The 22,107-nt window shown below is 41.5% G+C and overlaps 1 pseudogene; it reads left to right on the plus strand.

Moving 5' to 3' along the window:
• The first annotated feature begins 9,558 nt into the window (after positions 1–9,558).
• On the plus strand, positions 9,559–10,455 carry LOC107179625 (annotated as a pseudogene).
• The last annotated feature ends 11,652 nt before the right edge of the window (positions 10,456–22,107 follow it).

Genomic DNA, 22,107 nt, shown 5'->3' on the forward strand with positions numbered 1-22,107 from the left:
TTGACCAAGCGCTTCCATAGTAGGCCACTCCCAAAAATGAAATTAAATGTTACTCAAACTCACAAAGTCAGTGATTTAACATTTATCAGCTCTTCTCGCCCATTTAAACCCATCCTAGGGACACAGCATTGTGTGGTAGAAAGACGGCTTTGGAGTCAGACAAAATCTAGGTTAAAACCTTGACTTTGCACCTACTACCTGGGGACCTTGAGCAAGTCATCTGAGTGTTGTGAGTCTCAGTTCCTTTCAATGTGAAATGAAGATCATGGTACCTCATAGGTTAAATTTTAAATATGAGGGGCGCCTGGGTAGCATAGTCAGTTAAGCACACAACTTCAGCTCAGGTCATAATCTCGTGATTCATGAGTCCAAGCTCTGCATCGGGGTCTGTGCTGACAGCTCAGAGCCTGGAGCCTGCTTCGGATTCTGTGACTCCCTCTCTACCCCTTGCCCACTCATTCTCTCTCTCTCTCTCTCTCTCTCAAAAATAAACATTAAAAAAAAAGTTTAAAAAAATCTTACAGAGTTATATCTTCAGGTTACTCAAATTTTGTTGGATTGTGTCAAAGTAGGTGCCTGGATGTACAATTTGGTCATAATTCATACAAGACATATACTGGAAACAGAGCCAGAAAATTAGTGCCTAAACTGGACAGAAGTTGTCCTTGAAGTACAGAGTAAAACTAGCCCACCCAGAGGGGAGCGCTGCACGTGAAGCCTGGCTGATAGCCTGAGAGCAGTGGCTCTGTAAGGCCTGCGTGAGTAGTCTTACATCTTCAGGTCCTTGGGCTCCTGAATGGATACAAGCAATCTTGAGGTCAGTCTGTTGCTACACCTCGCTTTTTATTCTCTCAGGAATCGTATGGCTTAACTCCCGTGAAATGAGGGGATTTACATCATTGTTCCCTTCCAGGAGATTTTTGTCTCCTCATTATATGAATGGCCCTAGATAGTCAACAGGTCTAAATTTCCCCCACACTTTGTTAGACCTGGAGTTCCCACAGGGGTGTCCATATCACCAGGTCTGGCAGCCTGCTCGTGAAGGACCTCATCTTCACATCACGTTGGAGAATCATGGTGCCTGCCACAACCCTATTCAATTCTAAGGAAACTCATCCACCTGTGTACTGTGTTTTACCACAAGATGGTACCATCTTTCTCTTTATGTGGTACTTGGTGCTGCTTGTCAACCTTCCAAAGAATACTTTCTGCATTCATTGATCCATTTGTTGCCAGCAAAGCCTTTGGAATGTCAAGACCTTGGCAACAGACAAGTGAATCATATCAAAAGAAATGTTCCAGTGTCTTCCAACATCCTTCCTTACTCTACGGAGTTTGTGAGTTACTTTCTAACCGGCAACTCCAAGCTGTCAGTTGACTCTAGGCTTAGTTGGAAATCTGCCTACATAGTTCTGGCGATTTGCATGACAAAACTGGAGTCCATAAAGCTTGAAGCTCCAGAACGCATCAAGGTCTGAATTCAAAGTTTCACTAAACCAGAAATACAGGCTTTGAGGCCAATGCTGGAAGGGAACTCCACTATTTCAGGTTGCTTTTCTGTCACTTATACAGAATTTTACACCTCGAGAAGGAGCCAGTCAGCTGAATGCATTCATACATTAAATATTTTGCAACATACCCTATGTACCAGGAATGTACCTATATGTAAGGAATTAAAAAACAAACGACAACAGCAACAAAAACTGTGTCCCGTCCTCAAGAGCTCACAGCCTGCTGGAAGAGAGAATTACACAAATATTACAGAGCATTCGTGCTAAGAATTCCAGTAGACATATTTACAAAGAACTATGGGAATTCAGAGAAAGACCTGTCTGTCCATGGATAAAGCATCCGAACTTGTCTAGAGTGGAATTTAAAGGATAGATTTCATGGCATCTTTTAGTACCAGCATAGGGACTTTGGGGCAGAATTTTTTCCCCTCTAGGATCAGCTGGAACCAAGACTTTCCTGATGCATTGCTTGAGGAGAAGACAGGTTCCTGGGATGGTTATAAGCTACTCAGGTTAACTGCCACTAGGTCTATGGAACCACCCATCAGCGCAGGCAAAGGGTTTCAGTTATCTCCATCCATCAAGTGAATGCATCCCCCAGGGGATTCATCCCAGAAGGGATCACTGAAAGCTGGCTCATTGAGAGGGTAGTTCCCAGAAGGAATTGCACTCCCACTTGATGCCAAGTTGTCTGGCCTATTGCCATAGTGTCTTCCAAGTGTCACTGGTCCTAAAGTGACTTTTTTGTTTCCATTTAGATGTCTTTCAAACATCTTAAACTACACAATTAGTTGTCTTCCTCTTCCAAAACACACACACACACACACACACACACACACCTACTTCCTCTCAAACCTTAATCTCAGTAAATGGTGTCACTAACCATGCTGTTTGTCAAACTAGAATCTGCAAATTCCTATTTATTTCTCCCTAGCCTTTCAATTAATTACCAAGTTCTATACTTTTATGGCTCTTCAAATTTATATTTGGCTCAGGCACATTTTGTAATAAAATAATCTTTTTTCAGGTAGCAAGTATCTGCTTCAGAGATAATATGATGTTACTGAAATTAATTCCAAATTTCGGAAAACATAATGTAGAAAACCTTACATATAAGATACATTATTTGATCTATAAAATAAATGAAAGCTATATCTGGCAAATAGAACTTATGAAGTATGAAGTTTATTTATGGTATCAATAATTTCTAATATAGACCTTATAAGAAAAAATTTTTGCAACTATGTATGGGGATGGATGTTGACTTATTGTGGTGATCATTTACTAATATATACAAATACTGAATCACTATGTTGTACACCTAAGTGTGATGTAACATTATATGTCAATTATACCTCAATAAAAATAATAATAATTTCTTGTTTATGTTTATTTATTGTTGAGAGAGAGAAAGCAGGGGACGGACAGAGAGAGGGGGGAGACAGGATCCGAAGCGGGCTCCACACTGACAGCAAAGAGCCCAATGCGGAGCTCAAACTCACCAACCACAAGATCATGACCTGAGCCAAAGTTGGATGCTTAACCAACTGACCCACCCAGGTGCCCCAAAACTATGTTCTTTTTTTCTTTAATGTTTATTTATTTTTGAGAGGTGGGGGAGGGGCATAGAGAGAGAGGGAGACACAGAATCCAAAGCAGGCTCCAGACTGAGCTGTGAGCAAAAAGCCTGACCCTGGGCTCGAAACCCACGAACTGTGAGATCATGACCTGAGCCAAAGTCGGACATTTAACCAACTGAGCCACCCAGGTGCCCCTGTTCTTTTTTTATTTTTTTCAACTTGCAATCTCAGTCCCTAGGGGTCCTACATTTGTACTGGACGTGAGGCGGCCACCACAGCAGTGTCACAGAGGAAGTTACACTCTGGGCTGTTCACCTGTCAGGATGTACTTCTATTGAAATCATTCTATTGCAATGGTTCTTACGTGCCCTCTTTTACAATTAAAATAACTTTTGCCAAAAGGAGTAAATAGTGCAAGTGAATATAGCATGTTTTACTTTCTGATGTGGGACTGACGGTGGCAAAACTAACACACTCAACAATAACTGTTGAATACCTACTGTGTTGCTAATCAGTGGACCGCAGATTCTGTGAATTAATCTCACTGCCGACCTTCAAATTTTGCAAAGCCGGTAATGCTAAAGGAAATAAATTTAAAAAATTACAAATTAAGCACTTGGAAATATTTTCAGATGCTGCTGCATTTGTCTTTTATTTGCTTTCTAGAGTTCACACTTGCCTCTTTCAAATAATAACAGGGATTATGTTTTGTTTTATCAATCCGAATGCAAATGATAGATTCTCAGACTGTTTACTGAAAGAAGTTAGACAAACAAGCTGCACTTAGTCAGAATATCTGGATGGCTAAATCAACTTGTTTAAATTTATCTTAGGTTCAAGCATGGTTTCTACAGCCTGTCTTGCTTAAAATGTATTTGAACTGTTTTAAATATATTATCTTATTTACCTTTCTGAAATGAAAATGGAAGCAATCCTTGCAACTTACCTTCCTGGATATACCTACAGTGAAGCCTTGTTTTTGAAAACCACAGAGGAATCTCCTGCCAGGCCAGAAGGGGCCTCCTTAATGCAGTCAGACCTCAGTTTCTAAAGTTGGTGTTTTTTCTTTTTGATTTGTTCTTCTTTTCTAGTCTGTTGTTTGAGATACTCGTTTTAATTAAAGCCTTTTAAAACTCACTAAAAACAAAGCAAAAAATGTGATAATGGGTCAGTAAGTCAAAATCAGTTTTCTAATTGATGTTGACCTTTTATTCATTATGTCCTTCCGATTTTCTATTCCTTACCTGTTGCTAAACTCCAGCTGGGATTTATTTTAGTTGCATCAAAACCTTTCTTTAAAAAAAAAAAAATAATTCTTGGGGCATCTGGGTGGCTCAGTCAGTTAAGCTTTGACTTCAGCTCAGGTCATGATCTCATAGTTTGTGAGTTCAAACCCCGTGTCAGGCTCTGTGCTGACAGCTCAGAGCCTGGAGCCTGCTTTGGATTCTGTATGTGTGTGTCTCTCTCTCTGCCCCTCCCCTGCTCATGCTCTGCCTCTTTCTTAAAAATAAATAAACATTAAAATAAATAAATAATAAAATAATTCTTCAGTTCTTTGGTGAGCTTTTGCTAGGTTATACTACCCATCTTGTCTGTATTCAAACTTTTGATATTTTTGTTCATTGTGGGTTCTTTTGCATTTTGACAATTTAAAACAAATATTGAATGAAAATACTCATTTTGAGGGACACGTGGGTGAACCGAGGGACATGTGGGTGACTCAGTCGGTTAAACATCCGACTCTTGGTTTCGGCTCAGGTCATGATCTCAGAGTTCATGGGTTCGAGCCCTGCATCAGGCTCTGAGCTGATAGCCCAGAGCCTGCTTCAGATTCTCTTTCTCTTTCTCTCTCTTCCCCTCTTCCTCTCTCACTCTCTCTCTCTCTCTAAGTAAATAAATAAACATCAAAAAAAAAAAAAGATAGATATAGCCATGTGTGGGCACTGCAAACTCAGTCAGTAGAGCACATAACTCTTAATCTCTGGGTTGTAAGTTTGAGCCCCATGTTGGGTGTAGAGATTACCTAAAAATAAAATCTTAAAAAAAAAAAAAAAAAGGATAGGTATGTCCAGGTGGTTTACTTTGGCTGATGGAGGATAGTAGGGGTGATGTTTCACTTCCAGGCAGGAACTTTAAGTGACGATGCATAATTAACCTCATTCCCTCTTTGTACCTCATCAGTTATGAAAGCCTAGGTCAAGAGGAACCTCAATCAGCCTGTGTCCTGAGTAAACAGACCCCTTAACAACCCACTATGAACATGGAGAACGACATGGATAAACTTGTTATGGTAAGCCACTGAGATATGAGGGTTGTCGTGCGGCATAACCTAGCCCACCTGACTAGCACATTCCACATCCAGGGACAGTGCCCCTTCTTCCTGTCTGGCATAGGCATTTCTAGGAAGCAAACAATAACTGCTCTCCCCTGATAGGTTAGACCAGTGGTTCTAAAACTAGTGGGTGAAAGTCTGATAAGAAAGAGGAGATTTGCATAGTCTCAAAATATCTCCTCATAAAATACTTATTAATTACAGAGGAAAGAATAGTAAGTTTTACAGGGAAAAAACTGGGACACCTGAATGGCTCAGGTAAGTATCTGACTCTTGATTTCAGCTTGGGTCATAATCTCACCGTTCGTGAGTTCTAGCCCCACACTGTCAGTGCAGAGCCTGCTTGGGACTCTCTCTCTCCTTCTCTCTCTGTCCCTCCCCCTCCCCCTGCCTCCCCCCCCCAAAAAAAAAATAAATAAATAAACTTAAAAAAAAAAAAAAAAAGGAAACCTACGGAGACAAACCTGATAGACACCAACTTAGCCAAATGATAGAATTTATATTATGGGATAAAGAGATAAGTAAGTATCATATGCCTCTTGACAGGATGCATTATGAAGGACATATCATTTCTGTGATATTACTGGTAAAAATGCACACCCTGAAAGTATTCCTGAAGAAACATAGAAAGGACCAAATTGAAGGACATTCTTTAAAATAACAAAGGGTCAGGAGTAGCCAAGAAGACATGAATGAGTAAGAAGGAAAAAGTAAGGGGGTATCTGGGTGGCTCAGTCGTTTAAGCATCTGACTTCTGCTCAGGTCATGATCTCGAAGTCTGTGGGTTTGATCCCTGTGTTGGGCTCTGTGCTGACAGCTCAGAACCTGGAGCCTGCTTCAGATTCTGTGCCTCCCTCTCTCTCTGCCCCTCCCCAGCTCATGCTCTAGCTCTCTCTCTCTCTCTCAAAAGTAAGCATTAAAAAAAAATTGTTTAAAGAAGTAAAATGGGGCACCTGGGTGGCTCAGTCGGTTAAGCAGCCGACTTCGGCTCAGGTCATGATCTCACGGTCCGTGAGTTCAAGCCCCACGTCGGGCTCGGTGCTGACAGCTCGGAGCCTGTAGCCTGTTTCAGATTCTGTGTCTCCCTCTCTCTGACCCTCCCCCGTTCATGCTCTGTCTCTCTCTGTCTCAAAAATAAATAAAAACGTTAAAAAAAATGAAAGAAGTAAAAGATATATGGAAAGTTATGTGACACAGGAACATTGCAGATCATCAGAAATATGTACTTTTCAGTAAGTAGTTCTGGGCTGACTATCCATGTGGGAAAACATGAACTAAAGCCATGCCTCACAGCACACACAAAAATAAATTCCAGGTGGATTAAATATAAAAGTATGAAAAATGGGCACCTGGCTGGCCCATTTGATAGAACACGCAACTCCTGATCTCAGGGTTGTAAGTTCAAGCCCCATGTTGGGTGAAGAGCTTACTTAAAAATAAAATCTATTTAAAAAACGTATGAGGGGCACCTGGCTGGCTCAGTTGGGTAAGCATCTGACTCTTGATCTCAGATCAGGCCTTGATCTCAGGGTCATGAGTTTAAGCCCCTCACTGGGCTCCACGCTGGGTGTGATGCTTACTTAAAAAAAAAAAAAAAAAAAATGGTATGAAAAGCAAAATTACAAACTCTTTAAAAATATTTATAGGAAAAATAACTTTATAACTTTGAGATAGGAAAGGACTTTCTTTTAAAGGTACAATGAGCAGAAGCTACAAGGAAAACCGATAAACTTTACAGTAACAAAAGGTATCATAAGGAAAGGGGAAAGGGATCAACATAACACTGTATGTTAACTATACTAGAATTTTAATATTTCTTTTTTAATTTTTTTCAATGTTTATTTATTTTTGAGATAGACAGAGTGTAAGCAGGGAAGGAGCAGAGAGAGAGAGACAGACAGACAGACAGAGAATCTGAAGCAGACTCCAAGCTCTGAGCTGTCAGCACAGAGCCTGACATGGGGCTCGAACTCACGAACCACAAGATCATGACCTGAGCGAAAGTAGGATGCTTAACCAACTGAGCCGCCCAGGTGCCCCTGGAATGTAAATTTCTTAATAATTCAAATCATAACTAATATTTTTTTTTTTTTATTTTTGAGAGAGAGAGACAGAGACAGAGCACAAGAGAGGGAGGAACAGAGAGAGAGGGAGACACAGAATTCAAAGCAGGCTCCCAGTTCTGTCAGCACAGAGCCTGACACAGGGCTCGAACCCACAAACCACGAGATCATGATCTGAGCCAAAGTTGGATGCTCAACCGACAGAGCCACCCAGGCACCCCAATTATATGGGAATTTTTTTAAATATAGTAACAATAAACAAGTAAGTAGATAAAGAAAAAACAGATCATCAACCAATAGAAGATATAGGTAGTGAATATAACACAAAATATCAGAATTCAGAACATATGAACAACTGTGATTAAAAAAACAAAACAATTAACAGAAAATGGGCAAAAGAAATAAAGGGTAGTAGTTGGGAGTGGCAGCGTGGAAAAACAGAAAGTGCACTGACAAAGAATTCCAAGGATATTGGCTTTGAGACCTAGCTCTGCCAATACCCCTTTACTTTTCTGGAATAAGTAACTCAATCTCTTTGAATCTAGTTTTCTTATCTGTAAAATGGGAGCAAAGGGTGGGCATCCAGCATGAAAAGGCAGAGAATGAGAAAGGTTTGAGGTGGGGTGGGGTTGGGGTTGTCTATCAGTTAGGCCAGCCCAGGTTCTTAATGCTATCTGCCCACTAAGAAGACCTGGGGAGATTTTTAAACCACCCTGCCTTTGAGATTCTGTTTACTTCTCAGGGTCCTCAAACTCCAGCAAACCTCAGAATCTCCTGAAAAGCTTGTGAAACCAGAGACTGTTGGGCCCACTCCCAGAGCTTCGGATTCAGTAAATCTGGAGCAGGATTGATCATTTGCATTTCTAACAGGTTCCCAGGAGATGCTGATGTTGAGGACCTACCCACTTGGAAAACTACTCAAAGTACAGTATGTGCAAAAAAGATTAGGAGGAAATGCCAGGAGGGTATTTGAGAGCATATGCTTTTTTTTTTTCTTTTTGTGAAATGAGGAACATATCTCACCACCTGAAAATCTACTGCATTTTGTTAGCCATATGCATTTAAAATACATGCTTTTAAAATATGCTTTTTTTAAAAAAATATGCTTTCAAAATACATGTGTTAAGGAACTGACTTTAGAGATTGCTCCCAGGAGGGAAGTTGTTGAATGAAAGAGACTTCCACTATATACATTTTGGTACTGCATGAATTTTACACCGCATCCATATAAACAAACAAAAAACAAAAAAGAGTAAATCCAACAAAACCTTGGCTCAATTTATGAGTAACCATAGTAATAGAGAAACCCTCTGAATATATTATGTATGACTATCATCTTCCCCATATTTGGTTCCCCAATATTTCTTATGTTATAGTAAAATGCATTCAAACAGTTACAAATGATAAAAAAAAAAATGAGGGAAGAAAGGAGGATGGGTAAGTGGGAGGGGAGGGAGAAATGGAAAGCAAAGAAATATGGGCAGGTGTAATAAAGTTTGTGATTTCTGCTGAATCAACTTCACTTTCTTGGAGGGCAGGGAGTTGGGGGGGCGGGGACAACAAATAGATGAATATCAGGATCAAAATGTACACAACAGAGTATAAGGAAAGACGTCAAGTCAAGGGCAAATTATCAATTGATAACATTTTAAAATACTTTATCGAAGGGATTTCCATATCAACAAAGACTTGAGAGAAAAGGAAGGGGGCGCCTGGGTGTCTCGGTTGAGCGTCTGACTTCCGCTCAGGTCATGATCTCGTGGTTCATGGGTTTGAGCCCCAATCAGGCTCTGTGCTGACGGCTCAGAGCCTGGAGCCTGCTTCAGATTCTGTGTGTGTGTCTCTCTCTCTTCTCCTTCTCTTCTCTCTCTCTCTCTCTCTCTCTCTCAAAAATGAATAAACAAAAAAAAATTTTAAAGGAAGGAAGACAAAGCAAGCTATCACCTACCTATGTATATCCACCTGTGACACATACATTAGATGCCAGATAGATAAAAGATACTCAGTTTGAATCTTTATGTATATAACATATACATATTATATATTTGGTAAACCTTGGTTACAAAGTAGAAATGCGGAAAAGGAAATTTTTAGTTATAATATGCAGTGGAAAGCTGATGGCTTTCACAGGTGCAAGTTCAGGTTTTGTCCAGAAGAGGGGGGTGTGAAACTATAAATGGCATCATGGTTTTTTCGTAACTTGTTTCCGGCATTTCCCTACTGAGCAGCCAGAGGAAAGTCCGGGTTGGGGCAAGGAGGCTATTGGCATTTGGGCAGACAAGTCTTTGCAGTGAGCCACTGTCTCCCACACCACTGCTTTGGGGCCACCCACCAGAACATCTGGCCACACTGCCAAGGCATGATACTCTGTCGGGCCCCTTTCCTTTACAACCTAGGAATCGAGATGATATTCTCAGTGTTAGTTTTCATTCTTTCCACCTGAACTGGTTAGAATCCAGAATGTGGGACGCCTGGGTGGCTCTGTTAAGCTTCTGGCTCTTGGTTTCCCCTGGGCTTCTGGTCTCACGATTTGTGAGTTGGAGCCCCTAAATCGGACGCTGGGCTTGACAGTGTGGAGCCTGCTTGGAATTCTCTCTCTCTCCCTCTCTCTCTCCTCCTACCCACTCCCCCCCCCCACTCAAAATAAATAAGTAAAACTAAAAATAAATAAAAGACTGTCTCCCAGGTGAACGTGGCAATGAGGGGAGGCAAGTGTTTGTCCTCCTACAGACACAAGGCGCAGAAAATCAAAACGGAAGCCACCTCCCAAGAAGAAGATGACAAGCATTCACCTGGCCCTTCTGCAACCATGAGAAGTCTTGGGACGTGAAAATGGACCATGCCCGCAAGACAGAAGTCATCTCTTAACACCTAGTGCCCGGAGAATTCAGATGCCCGTCTCGCATTAGTCAGAACCAGTGGGTGCGTACAGTGATTGGATAGATGCCTGCGAGACAGCCAATCACTAGCGAAGCAGAAGGCCCACCCACTTGGCTGTCCTGCCTGCCGTGCACCTGCCCCACTGCGGCCCGATCCATAGATGTTCCAGCGTCCAGGAGGCTGTGTATCCAGGGCCTTCACAGGTATATGGAGTGGGTGTGGGGGTGAGCGTGTGCGGCTGCAAGTGTGGCAGTAACAGTGTGCTTGTGGGCACGGACTGGAGTTGAGTGGGGGTTGTTGGGTCCCCTGGGGGCCTGAAGTGCTTCCCTTGGCTCTGAAAGCCTTTAACTCGCTTACTCCTCCTCGGGGCCTGTGTCTCTCGACTACGTTCTGGTCAAGGACAAGCCCAGCAGAGGCTGCCTAGGGACTCTCCAGCCTCCTCACCCACCTGACACTTTGCCCGTTTGAACTGGACCGCCCTTCCTCCCTCCCTGCCTTCCAAGGCCTGTGGCCTGAGATTCAAAGCCACAGTCCCACGGGCCCCTTGGCCAGGTCCTGGCAGAACAGCCCCTTTTCATGTTTAGCTGCTTTTGTAGAGGAGGAAGAGGCTGGGCGGAGGATAGCTGTCGGTCCAAGCCCTTAAATAAAACAGCCGAAGCCAAAAATAAAAAAATAAAAAAATAAAAAAGAGTCTGGAATGTGTTCAGCATTTAATGAAAAATGGGTTTGTGTTATTGAAGTTTGCACGATCAGAAATATAAATGCAGGAAATTTTTGTGAAAAGAGCAGTGTTCAAGTTTGCCAGAACTTGAGTAGCTTTTAATTCTTCTTAGTGTAAAAAGACAAAATATGCTTACTCGTTTTATTAAATGTAGTATGTTCATTAATTCCTCATGTACATTTCATTTGAAGTTACTTAAATAAATCCTCCTTAAATAACCATCAAGGCCTGTCGGGATACAGTTATGTTTTCATATGTGGCATGTGCTGTGCAAGTAAATCTGTCTGCTATGTTGTTTCTCATTATCCAGACAATTCAAGGAAGAGGAGAGACAGACGCCAGTAAACACATGTAAACATGGTCCTCCTTGCTAGCAATCAGGGAGATGCAAACTGAAATAAAAAGGAGATGGCATTTTAGACTCATCATACTGGCAAAAAATGTAAAGTCACATGTGAGTGTGTAGGAACATGGGCACCTTCATGCACGGTTGGAGGGTTTTAAATCAGTGTGGCCACATCGGAGAGCAATTTAGCACAAGTGATAACGTGAACGGTGCATACACCATGCAAATCTGCCGCCCTTAAGTTGAAAACGGGCTGCATGTTAGGCTTGTTATCCCCGTGGGTTATCGACCCACCACCCTATGAGAACCTCTTGCGCATGTGCATGGGGAAACAAATTCAAAGATATTCACAACATTACTACAGCAAAAAATTGGAAACAACGTAAAGGCTCATCGACAGATAAATAGTGAGATAAAATATGTGTGGTAGAGTCATTCAACGGAAAACTAAGGAAACTGCAAACCACAGGTGTGTACAGAATCATGACCAAATCTCAGGTGTAAGTTTGAGAAGCAATGCTCAGAGAGCACACGCTGCAAAGTGACATTGCACACTGCAGTTAAAATGAACGATTTAAGCCTATGTGTATTAATCTTGTGTTCGTTTTCTGCCGCCGGTATAAAAAAATTACCGAAGATTCAATGGCTTAAAATAGCACACGCTTATTATCTTCCATTTCTGGAAATGAGAACTCTGAAATGGTACTCGGTAGTGTCAGCAGGGCTGGCTTCCTTTCTCCAGCCAGAAGTGCCCTGCCCTCCTCCAGGATCTGGTGCATTGAAGCGCCCGCCCCTAGTGCATTGGGGCCGAAAAGGGGGGCACTGGAGCACAGGTGCCACGGGCTGAGGAAGCAGATGATTCAAATGACTGGTGAGCAGCTGTTAAATTATCAAATGTCCCGCTGATCACAAAATTGTCATGCAATTTGTAAAGAATACAAAGAAAAACCCATTTCCTTCCTCTACACCTATTTACGTGAAAAAGGTTCTCAGACTTTCCATTTATCATAAACAAAAGAAAAATGGAAAGAGGTTCCATGCTAACTCCTGTCTTATTTTAGAAATAAGTAAACATCATCCAAAGAAATAGGAACTAATTGAGAAATTAAAGCTCCATTCATTTCCCTAAAAGGTGCTTCTCCGGGGGTGCCTGGCTGGTTCAGTTGAGAGAGAGGGCAAATCATGATCTCGGGATTGTGAATTCTAGCCCCACGCTGGGTGTAGAGATTACTTAAAAAAAAAAAAAAAAAAAAGATACTTCTCCAATAAAATTTTACCTTTAAGTTTAATAATTACTTGGCAGGATTTGTAATTTATTGTTGGATTTATTGTGTAGTATTAATAATTTTAATAATAATTCAAGAAAATTTTTTTAGCACTTAAGAGTCCTGTGCTCAAAAGAAAGAAAATAAATTTTAATAAATTAAAACTTATTTTATATATTTTTTATCACATGGATTTATGACAAGAGAATATTTATGACAAGAAAACATCTTTAAGGATAAAAATATATTCTGTTAAGATAAAATTCTGTGGGGAAAGTAGAATGGGAACATGGATTCAAAGAGATAAAAGAATAATATAAAATTCTTGTCTGTTAAAAAGAGTTCATCCAAGGACACTTTTAATAAAGGTGAATACCAGGGGAGCCTGGGTGGTTCAGTTGCATAAGCATCTGACTTTGGCTCAGGTCATGATCTCGCGTCATGAGTTTGAGCCCCGCATCAGGCTCTGTGCTGACAGCTCAGAGCCTGGAGTCCACTTCAGAGTCTGTATCTCCCTCTTTCTCTGCCCCTCTCCCACTCGTGCTCTGTCTCTGTGTCTCAAAAATGAATAAACGTTAAAAAACATTTTTTTAATAAAGAAAGGTGAGTACCAAATCACTGATAGTTAGATTTCATTGAACACATTTTATTTATTTTCTATTGGAGTATAGTTGACAAACAATGCTATATTAGTTTTAACTGTGCAACATAGAGATTTAATCCATTGGCTAGATTTTAAAATATGGAAATGATAGTTTAATTTTAATATGCCAAAACTTAAACTATGATGGAATTTACCTTTTGAACTGTTTACATATAGGACAAAACATTGTAGATATTAATCCAAAAATGTTCGGAGGGGTAGAGAGTTTTACGAAATTACCATAGTGGGCACAAAAGCAAAAATTCCGAAGGCTGCTGCTCTAGGGTAGCATTGCTGGGTCTTAAGGTATTGAGGGTATTGGTCTCTATGGGGATAACGTCAACTTATTTGGCAGGATGGTTGTAGCAGTTTCCGCTCTCTCCAGAAATCCATTTTCTTTGCTAATGGGTCACTTGAATTTGCTAACGAGTTAGCTAAATTTCCCAGGAGTAGGAAAACATTTCTTTTTGCCAGCACTTTAGCGTTCATGGAGCCCTGCTTCTTGATTAATGCCAAAGACAAGGTCTCCGTCAATTTTAACCTTCATGTATTTCCCCGAGTGTCTCTCAACCCCCTAGCTTTGTTTTACATCATTCCCTCTCCCTGGGATGCCCCCTCCACCCAACTGCCACCAGCTTATCACCCATGCTTCTGGTCTGAGCTTAAATGTCCTTTCCTCGAAAAGTCTTTCCACAAACAGCCTACCTAAAGTTTCGTAATTCTCCATTGCAGAACCCTGTGGAGCTTATATGAGTTAGGAATGATGTATTTGCTTCTTTGCTCATATATTTGTCTATCTCTGCACTAGATTGTAAGCTCCTTGGGGACTGTATCTGTTTTATTCACCTACATATGCCCCAGCATTTATTATAGCTCCTGAATCATACTAAAATCTCCATAAATATCTCCAGAATAAACAAATGGATGAATGAATTTTTTTCAGACTGTAACAGACATCATCTTTAATCCAATCATTGATGGATTTGAGCAGGATGTGACAGGCGTTTCCTTGAATAAAAAGGTTCTTCAGGCTTTTATGCTTCATTTCCGTTTTGGACTGTTGAAAAGAATTCTAAAGCACCCTTCATATGACCCCACCTCCTCCTTTTTTTATTCCTCTTCTCCCTCCTCTTTAAAAGGTCTTCCTTTTCAGGGCACCTGGGTAGCTCAGTCGGTTAAGCATGACTTCAGCTCAGGTCGTGATCTCACGGTTCAAGCCCCATGTCAGGCTTTGTGCTGACAGTTTGGAACCTGGAGCCTGCTTCAGATTCTGTCTCTCTCTCTCTCTCTCTCTGGCCTTCCCTGCTCATGTTCTGTCTCTCTCTCTCAAAAATAAAATAAACATTAAGAAAATAAAAGAAAAAAAAGGTCTTCCTTTTCTTTACTCCCTCTGTAATATATTCAACACTAAGATGATGGATAAATTTGGTAATTTTGCAAATGAAAGAAGAAAAATGCGCTTTACTATTCCCCAGTCTTCAGCTCCAAGTTTACAGGTGAACTTGGACTGTCAGGGATTGTACATGTAACCAACAGTGATGGAGTTCAGGACGTGCTACCCCAAAATATGGCACCTTGGCATACTAAATATTTTAAGCTGAGGGAAGTTGAGAAATGGCGGGGTGCTGGAAGGATTCTCTGATCTTCCCCCTGAAGCAGGTCTTTAGATTTTCATATGAGAGATGCCCTCCCCATACCAGGAGGATCCTTATCCCCAAAGATCTCGGAGAGGAATCTGAAGGAACAGGCCTTGCTAAGTGTCTCCCAGTTTATTACACTTTATCTATCACACTTTCCCATGACTTTCCACTCTTCATCAAACCTATCATAAAAATGCCCAGCTCTTATTTTCCTTCTGAAGGCTTCCATGTCACAGAAAACTTGTATAAATTTGTAGGCTTTTCTCTTGTTAATCTTTTGGTACAGAACTCCAGCCAAGAACCTAAAGGGAATGGAAGGAGAAGATTCTTTTCCCTCTCCCCTTCAATAGCTAAGATAAATTGTCATCAAATCCTCTGGTACCAGACTATACTTCCCTGTCTATAATACAAGTTTCTTAAATGTGCAGTGTAATTCTAAGACCACATTTTATTTAATTAATTACTTTAAAGATTTTACTTTTAAGTAATCTCTACATGCAGTGTGGGGCTGGAACCCACAACCTTCAGATCAAGAGTTGCTTGCTACCCCAACTGAGCCTACCAGGTGCCCCACTAAGCCCACATTTTATTTTCCTATTTCTTTTTTTTTTTTTTTTAATTTTTGTAATGTTTATTTATTTTTGAGAGACAGAGCACGAGCAGGGGAGGGGCAGAGAGAGAGGGAGGCACAGAATCCGAAACAGTCTCCAGGCTCCAAGCTGTCAGCACAGAACCCGACGTGGGGCTTGAACTCGGGAACGGCGAGATCATGACCTGAGCCAAAGCCCGAAGCTCAACTGACTGAGCCACCCAGGCGCCCCAATTTTCCTATTTCTTTAAAAAAAAATTTGTTTTAATTTTAGAGAGAGTGCAAGTGTGAAGAGGGGCAGAGAGAGAGAGAAAATCTTAAGTAGACTCCACACTCAGCACAGAGCCCAATGCAGGGTTGATCCCACAACTCTGGGATCATGATCCTAGCAGAAATCAAGAGTTGGACGCTCAACCGACTAAGCTACCCAGGCACCCCTAAGCCTACATTAAAAGAAAAACCTTTAATGAGAATGAAAGAACAAAATTTTAAGCCTGTCTAAATCTAATTTCCAATTGTATTTACATATATGTGTATGTGTATATATATATATATACCATATACATGTATATGTGTGTATATATATATATATATATCCCTGAACCTCCCCTTTATGTTGTTGTGAATCTGTATATTCTAAGCCTTATTTGATGTTGATAGTAACAGTGACAACTTTACGAAGAGTTTCATGTTCATTATCTCATTTAATTTGATTACTCTTCAACAGATGGCTTCTGGGCAGGCCCACGTAAGTCCTTGCCGGAGGAGAAGCTGACAGCAGCTTTCCCTGATACTGAGTACATGTCTTCTCTACAGGGCTCTTGTCCTGCAGTCACCAACCAGCTGCCACCAAGCCAAGAGTCTGTCCATATCTGCTCTCACAGGCAAAGGCTTGCACCCCAGATCTATCCTGGCTGGAAGGGTAAGTTTCCTCTTCCTGTCTGAACTGGGACAACCATCTTCTCCTGTTCTCAGACATCAGTGCTCCCGGTTCTCAGGCCTTTGGGTTTGGGGTAGAACTTCACCGCCACTGCCATGGGTCTCCAGCTTGCAGATGGCAGGTCATGAGACTTCTCCGCCTCCGTAACAACATGAGCCTTGTCCTCATAGTGTATCTCTTTCTGTATTTGTACCCTGTTGGTTCTGTTTCTCTGGAGAACCGTAACTAATGCAGGAACCAAGTATTTCAGAATCCACCAGATTTAGGGGTGCCTTCCCACACAAACCCAGACTTTTTTTTTTTTTTTCAGTTATAATTAGATAGAAATTAAGGGACACAAAAAGGCAGATACTAGCCAAAGGATTCAGTTTTCCTTTACTTCTTGAAATAAGAGCACTAAGAACCCTGGGTATTACCTGCTCTTCTCCTACTCTCTGCCTGCAATGGTCCAAGTGGTCCAGCGTTCGGACCTGGCTACACTCACATAGTCTTTGGGGGCAGAGGAGAGAGGCGCTGTCTTCCATCTGCCTCTGAGCCACTGTATGCACATATGGGTGATCCCTCAAAAGAAGGCATAATATTCTTTGTGGGAAGGGACTGGGAGATTTTCTGGCCTCTTTTTTTGCTTTCTTCAGAGGAGACTGTGGGCTAAATAGTGACATCTATCACGATTCCCTGATCTTACAGGAACCGCTGAGGGGAGGGGTTATTTCCCCCCATTCTTTTTTTTTTTTTTATGTTTATTTATTTATTTTGAGAGAGAGAAGAGGGAAGGCTGCTGTCAGCTTCTCTTCCCGCAAGGACCTGCATGGGTCTGCCCAGAAGTCATCTGAATGGGGGAGGAACAGAGAGAAAGAGGGAGAGAGAATGAGCACTGGGTGTCGTATGGAAACCAATTTGACAATAAATTATATTTAACATAAAAAAAGAAAAGAAAGAGGGAGAGAGAGAATCCCAAGCAGGCTCAGCACTGTCAGTGAAGAGCCCGAGGCCAGGCGCCATCTCACAGACCGTGAGATCATGACTTTAGCTGAGAGCACGAGTCAGGTGCTTCAGTGACTGAGCCACCCAGGCACGGCTTCCCCCTATTCTATAACAGTAACATTAAAAAAGTAAGTAACACAATTTCTTAAAGTAAAAAACAATTTGTTAATAGGGAAGTGGAAAACTATTGCATATTCTGTTCCACTGCCACAAATATATAGTCAACAGCATAGTGGTTACGTATTAGACTCTGGAGCTGGACTGCCCTGGTTCTGATTCCAGCTTTGCTACTTAGTAGCTATACATGCTTGGGAAAGAATTGTCACCCTCTAGATCTTGATACTCTCACTATAAAATGGGAAGGATAGTGATAGTGCCAAACTCACAGGGTTGTGATGAGGATTAAATAAGTTATTTCCGTAAAGTGCTTGGAACTGCACCCGTGCACCTCTGAAGCAGTGTTCCCTGTTATTATTATCATTATTTAAAGATTTTATTTTTAAGTAGTCTCTACACCCAACATGGGGTTCGGACCCATACCCCGAGATCAAGACTGGCATGTTCTACCGACTGAACCAGCCAGGTGCCCGTTATTATTATCGCTGTTGTGGATCTGGGGAAAAAAACCACAGGAGCCTCAGTGAAGAATGACATACAGGGGCGCCTGGGTGGCTCAGTCGGTTGAGCTTCTGACTTCGGCTCAGGTCATGATCTCGCGGTCCGTGAGTTCGAGCCCTGCGTCGGGCTCTGTGCTGACAGCTCAGAGCCTGGAGCCTGTTTCGGATTCTGTGTCTCCCTCTCTCTCTGACCCTCCCCCACTCATGCTCTGTCTCTCTCCATCTCAAAAATAAATAAACGTTAAAAAAATATATATCATTAAAAAGAATAACATGCAGGGGTACCTGGATGGTTCAGTGGGTTAAGCGTTCGACTTTGGCCCACGTCATGATCCCGAGCTTCATGGGTTCCAGCCCTGAGTCAGGCTCTGTGCTGACAGCTTGGAGCTCAGAGCCTGGAGCCTGCTTCGGATTCTGTGTCTCCCTCTCTTTCTGCCCCTTCCCTGCTTGCACTCTGTCTCCCAAAAATAAATAAATATTAAAAAAAAAAATTTTTAAAGAATAACATACAGGGGTCCCTGGGTGGCTCAGTCGGTTAAGCATCTGACTCTTGATCTTGGCTCACGTCATGATCTCATGTTTAGTGGGATTGAGCCCCAATTCAGACTCTGCGCTGACAGCATGGAGCCTGCCTGGGATTCTCTCTCTCTCTCCCTCTCTCTCTCTCTGCCCCTCCCCTGCTTATGCTCTCTCTCTCAAAATAAATAAACATTTTTTTTTAAAAAAAGAATAACAGACAGACCTTGTCACAGTTTTATTCCAAGCTGGATTCCAGGTCCCATCAAAAAGATTGACTAATGCAGGAATCCCAAGCACTGAGGAAAGAAAGGCCAGTAAGGGATCCTTTTTGGCCAAAAATGCTTCTCAGGGGCCCTTCAGTCCCACCACTTGGGTGGCTACTTGCTCTGCCTCCCTGCACCCCACTGTGATCTCTGGCACTCATCCACAGCTATGGCAGCACCTAGAGTGGGGAAACAGATGGATCTGGAAACCCTAGTGCCTCCTAGATAGGCTGCCCTGGGTTTATGCAACTGGACTGGAACTTTCAGGAAACCAGCAATTCCAGTTTGCATTTGGTGAGTGCACACCCAGCGTGGGTGGCTGAAGGGTCTGCTGCCTCGTCATATACCCTCACAGGAGATGCCCTACTGCCTGGACAGCCTGGAGCCTCTGTCGCTGACTCAGTCCGGCCCTTCCAGGCTGTCTTTCCTGATCACACTTTGTATACAGCTCTGAACCTCATGACGCCATTTCGAATGCATTATCTCTCTCTCTCTACAGCTATGAAGTCTCATATTCTTCCCCCCCTTTCCTAGCCAAGAAAACAATGGTCAAAGAGTACAGTGACAGAGATGGAACCCAAGCCCAGGTTTCTGCCTCTAAACCCAGGACTCCTTCAAATACCCATCAGCTGCTTCAAACCTAACAGCTCTTACTCTCAGAGACCTCAGCTAAGGCGGCTCAGCAAAAAGGTAATCTTCCTCTCTTCTGAGTGTCTACAGCTCTTTGTCTTTTACTTTCACTGGTCATGCATCATTTTAATAATTTCGCCTCATCAAAAATAATTAAGCAAGATTCCTAAATACAAGGAATTCCCTCTGAAAGCAAAACAATTTCCAAATTATGCAATTTGTCAAAGGATGTCATGTGTTTCAACAGACATTTATTGAGCATCTAGTTTATGTCAGGAACAGTATTAATGCGAGCATAGTCCATCGACTCACAGATAAGCGATCCCACAGGTGGGATCTGACAGATACATGAGAAAGTAGCCTAGCAAGTGCTCTGGCCAAAGGAAGCACACGATGTTAGGGTGCCATGAGAAGGGGGGTAGAGAGGCAAAATTTGTCATCCCCAAATATGTCTCTTTGGCTGGCGGGTTATTTTAGATTGATTATTTTTAAGAAACAGAAGGTTCCAGAAAAACCTTTGTTCTTCCCCCTAACTATCCCAAAAGGAATTTAGATAGAGGACCTGCTCCAGGACGGGAGTTATCCCCATAGATAACTACAGTATAATGTGAACTGGGTGGGGTAGACATGGAGGAATTTAGCTAAATCTGTTAAAATACCTCTCTCTTATTGTGTATGGCCCAGCAAATATTTGTTTGCCAGGTATTTACTCTTTTTATCTTCCTGTGAATTGTCCTTTTTCCCCTTTGAGGTCCCAGACCCTAGCTTCTCAGCTCTAGACACATATAACCCTCAATTGCCTGACTATCTGTGGACTTCCTGTTCCCAGATGATAATCCTTTTTCAAAAATCATCTTTGTACAAAAGACTATGTACCTTGAGACCCTTTTAAAGGCGAGTGTCTCCATTATATTTAAATAGGATTCTGTTTACCAGCCTTTGGCTTCTCTGGTATGCTCCTGAGAAGCATATATATACACTTGTTTCTCTGTAAAAGAGGTGATGAAATTAGGCAGCCTTAAAACGTCTGCTGCTAAAGTATAATGGAAGAAGGGGAGGGGTCTGTTATTCATTTCCTAAAATACAAGCATTAGAGATACATGTATTTCTTGGTATAACAAATCTTTTTGTTAGGGTTTGCTCTACATACGAATCCATCTCTGATTCTGATAACTGAATTGCAGCTGCCATTTCTTGTCTAACTTTGGCTATTTTCCTCTGAGTAATAATACCATTTTTTTTTTTGTATAAATGATGGGATTTAATACTTTCATCAGGGTGGGCTCATTGAATATTCATATTCCGCTTACACTGTGCGGCAGCCACATGGGAAGTTGTAGTAGAATTTCAATGCAGAAAATAGTAACTCTGATGAGAAGACTGTTATGTGTGGGTGTTTGGAAGTTATGAAGATGAGATTAAACAAAGCAAATTCTATTTTAATAACGATTTGTGCAAAATGGGAACAGGTGATTTTAAGCAGATAATATTTTTCTAGGGCAATTTTATCCAAAGAAAATTGAAGGTGTTTAAAAGCCCTCATGTATTTTAGCCGTAACGAGTTTTCTTGAAAAACAGAGAGGAAGGTTTTGGGTGGAGAAGAGTTAAATTACACAACTGAACATTTTAGAAGCTTCATTCGTTTTTGTTGCTCTTTTACTTTTTCTCTCCCTGTGACCTTCAGTTTCTTTCTCTTTCTCTTCTATCCTTTCTCTCCTGCTGTCTCTTTTTAGGATCTCTCGCATTGACCCTTCCAGGGCCTCATCTAAACTCACCTTTATTGTTACATTCTACCCTCTTCTCTACCCGGGAAGTGCATCAGAATGAAATTGGCAAGATCTTCTGACAGCTTGTCTTTACTACTGTGTTGCCAGGGAAGGGAAAAATGGCTATTTATACAGTCCATTTCCACAAGCTGCTGCTAAATTATGGGCCAAGTTTCCTTTAAAACAATGATTAATACTTCTTGATTGAATACCTGGCAAACTCTGCTGGACTCTTCCAACTTGCGAATGAGTGAGATTTCCCTAGACGTGGGTAGGGTTCAACTGAGCCTTCACTTGGATATTGGGAAGTGGGTTTTTGTTGCTGAATGTAATTTATGCCAGTTGCAGATTGTGGGGCTCATAGTCATACACGGAATCATATAACATTGCCATCTTTCATGTCAAAAATTGTCAAATATCGGCAATGTCATATGGTTCAACTTAATAGATACTCAATAAATATTTGTTGGTTAGAATTGAAGAGACTGTAGAGACCATTCTATAAAAGATTTGAGGTAGTGTATAGGAAATGCAGACACACATTAAACTAATAAATTACAAAACAATCCCATTTAAACCCAAAAAATTCTCAATTAACATAGGAGATTTAAACAAAGAGGTAAATAGACACACATAAACACACCAAAAGATCCTCCATAACTGCAGTGTTTTTGCTGTAAACTTGGGAGTTAGCTTTTGGTACCAAAATAATAATAAGGATGATGACGTTTATTTACCACTTATGTGCCCAGCTTGGTGCTAAGTGCTTTATACACACTTTGCATTCATTCCCTACCACAAACCTATTAAGGTAATAA

This window comes from Panthera tigris, chromosome B4, assembly GCF_018350195.1.
Source record: "Panthera tigris isolate Pti1 chromosome B4, P.tigris_Pti1_mat1.1, whole genome shotgun sequence".
Lineage (NCBI taxonomy): Eukaryota > Metazoa > Chordata > Mammalia > Carnivora > Felidae > Panthera > Panthera tigris.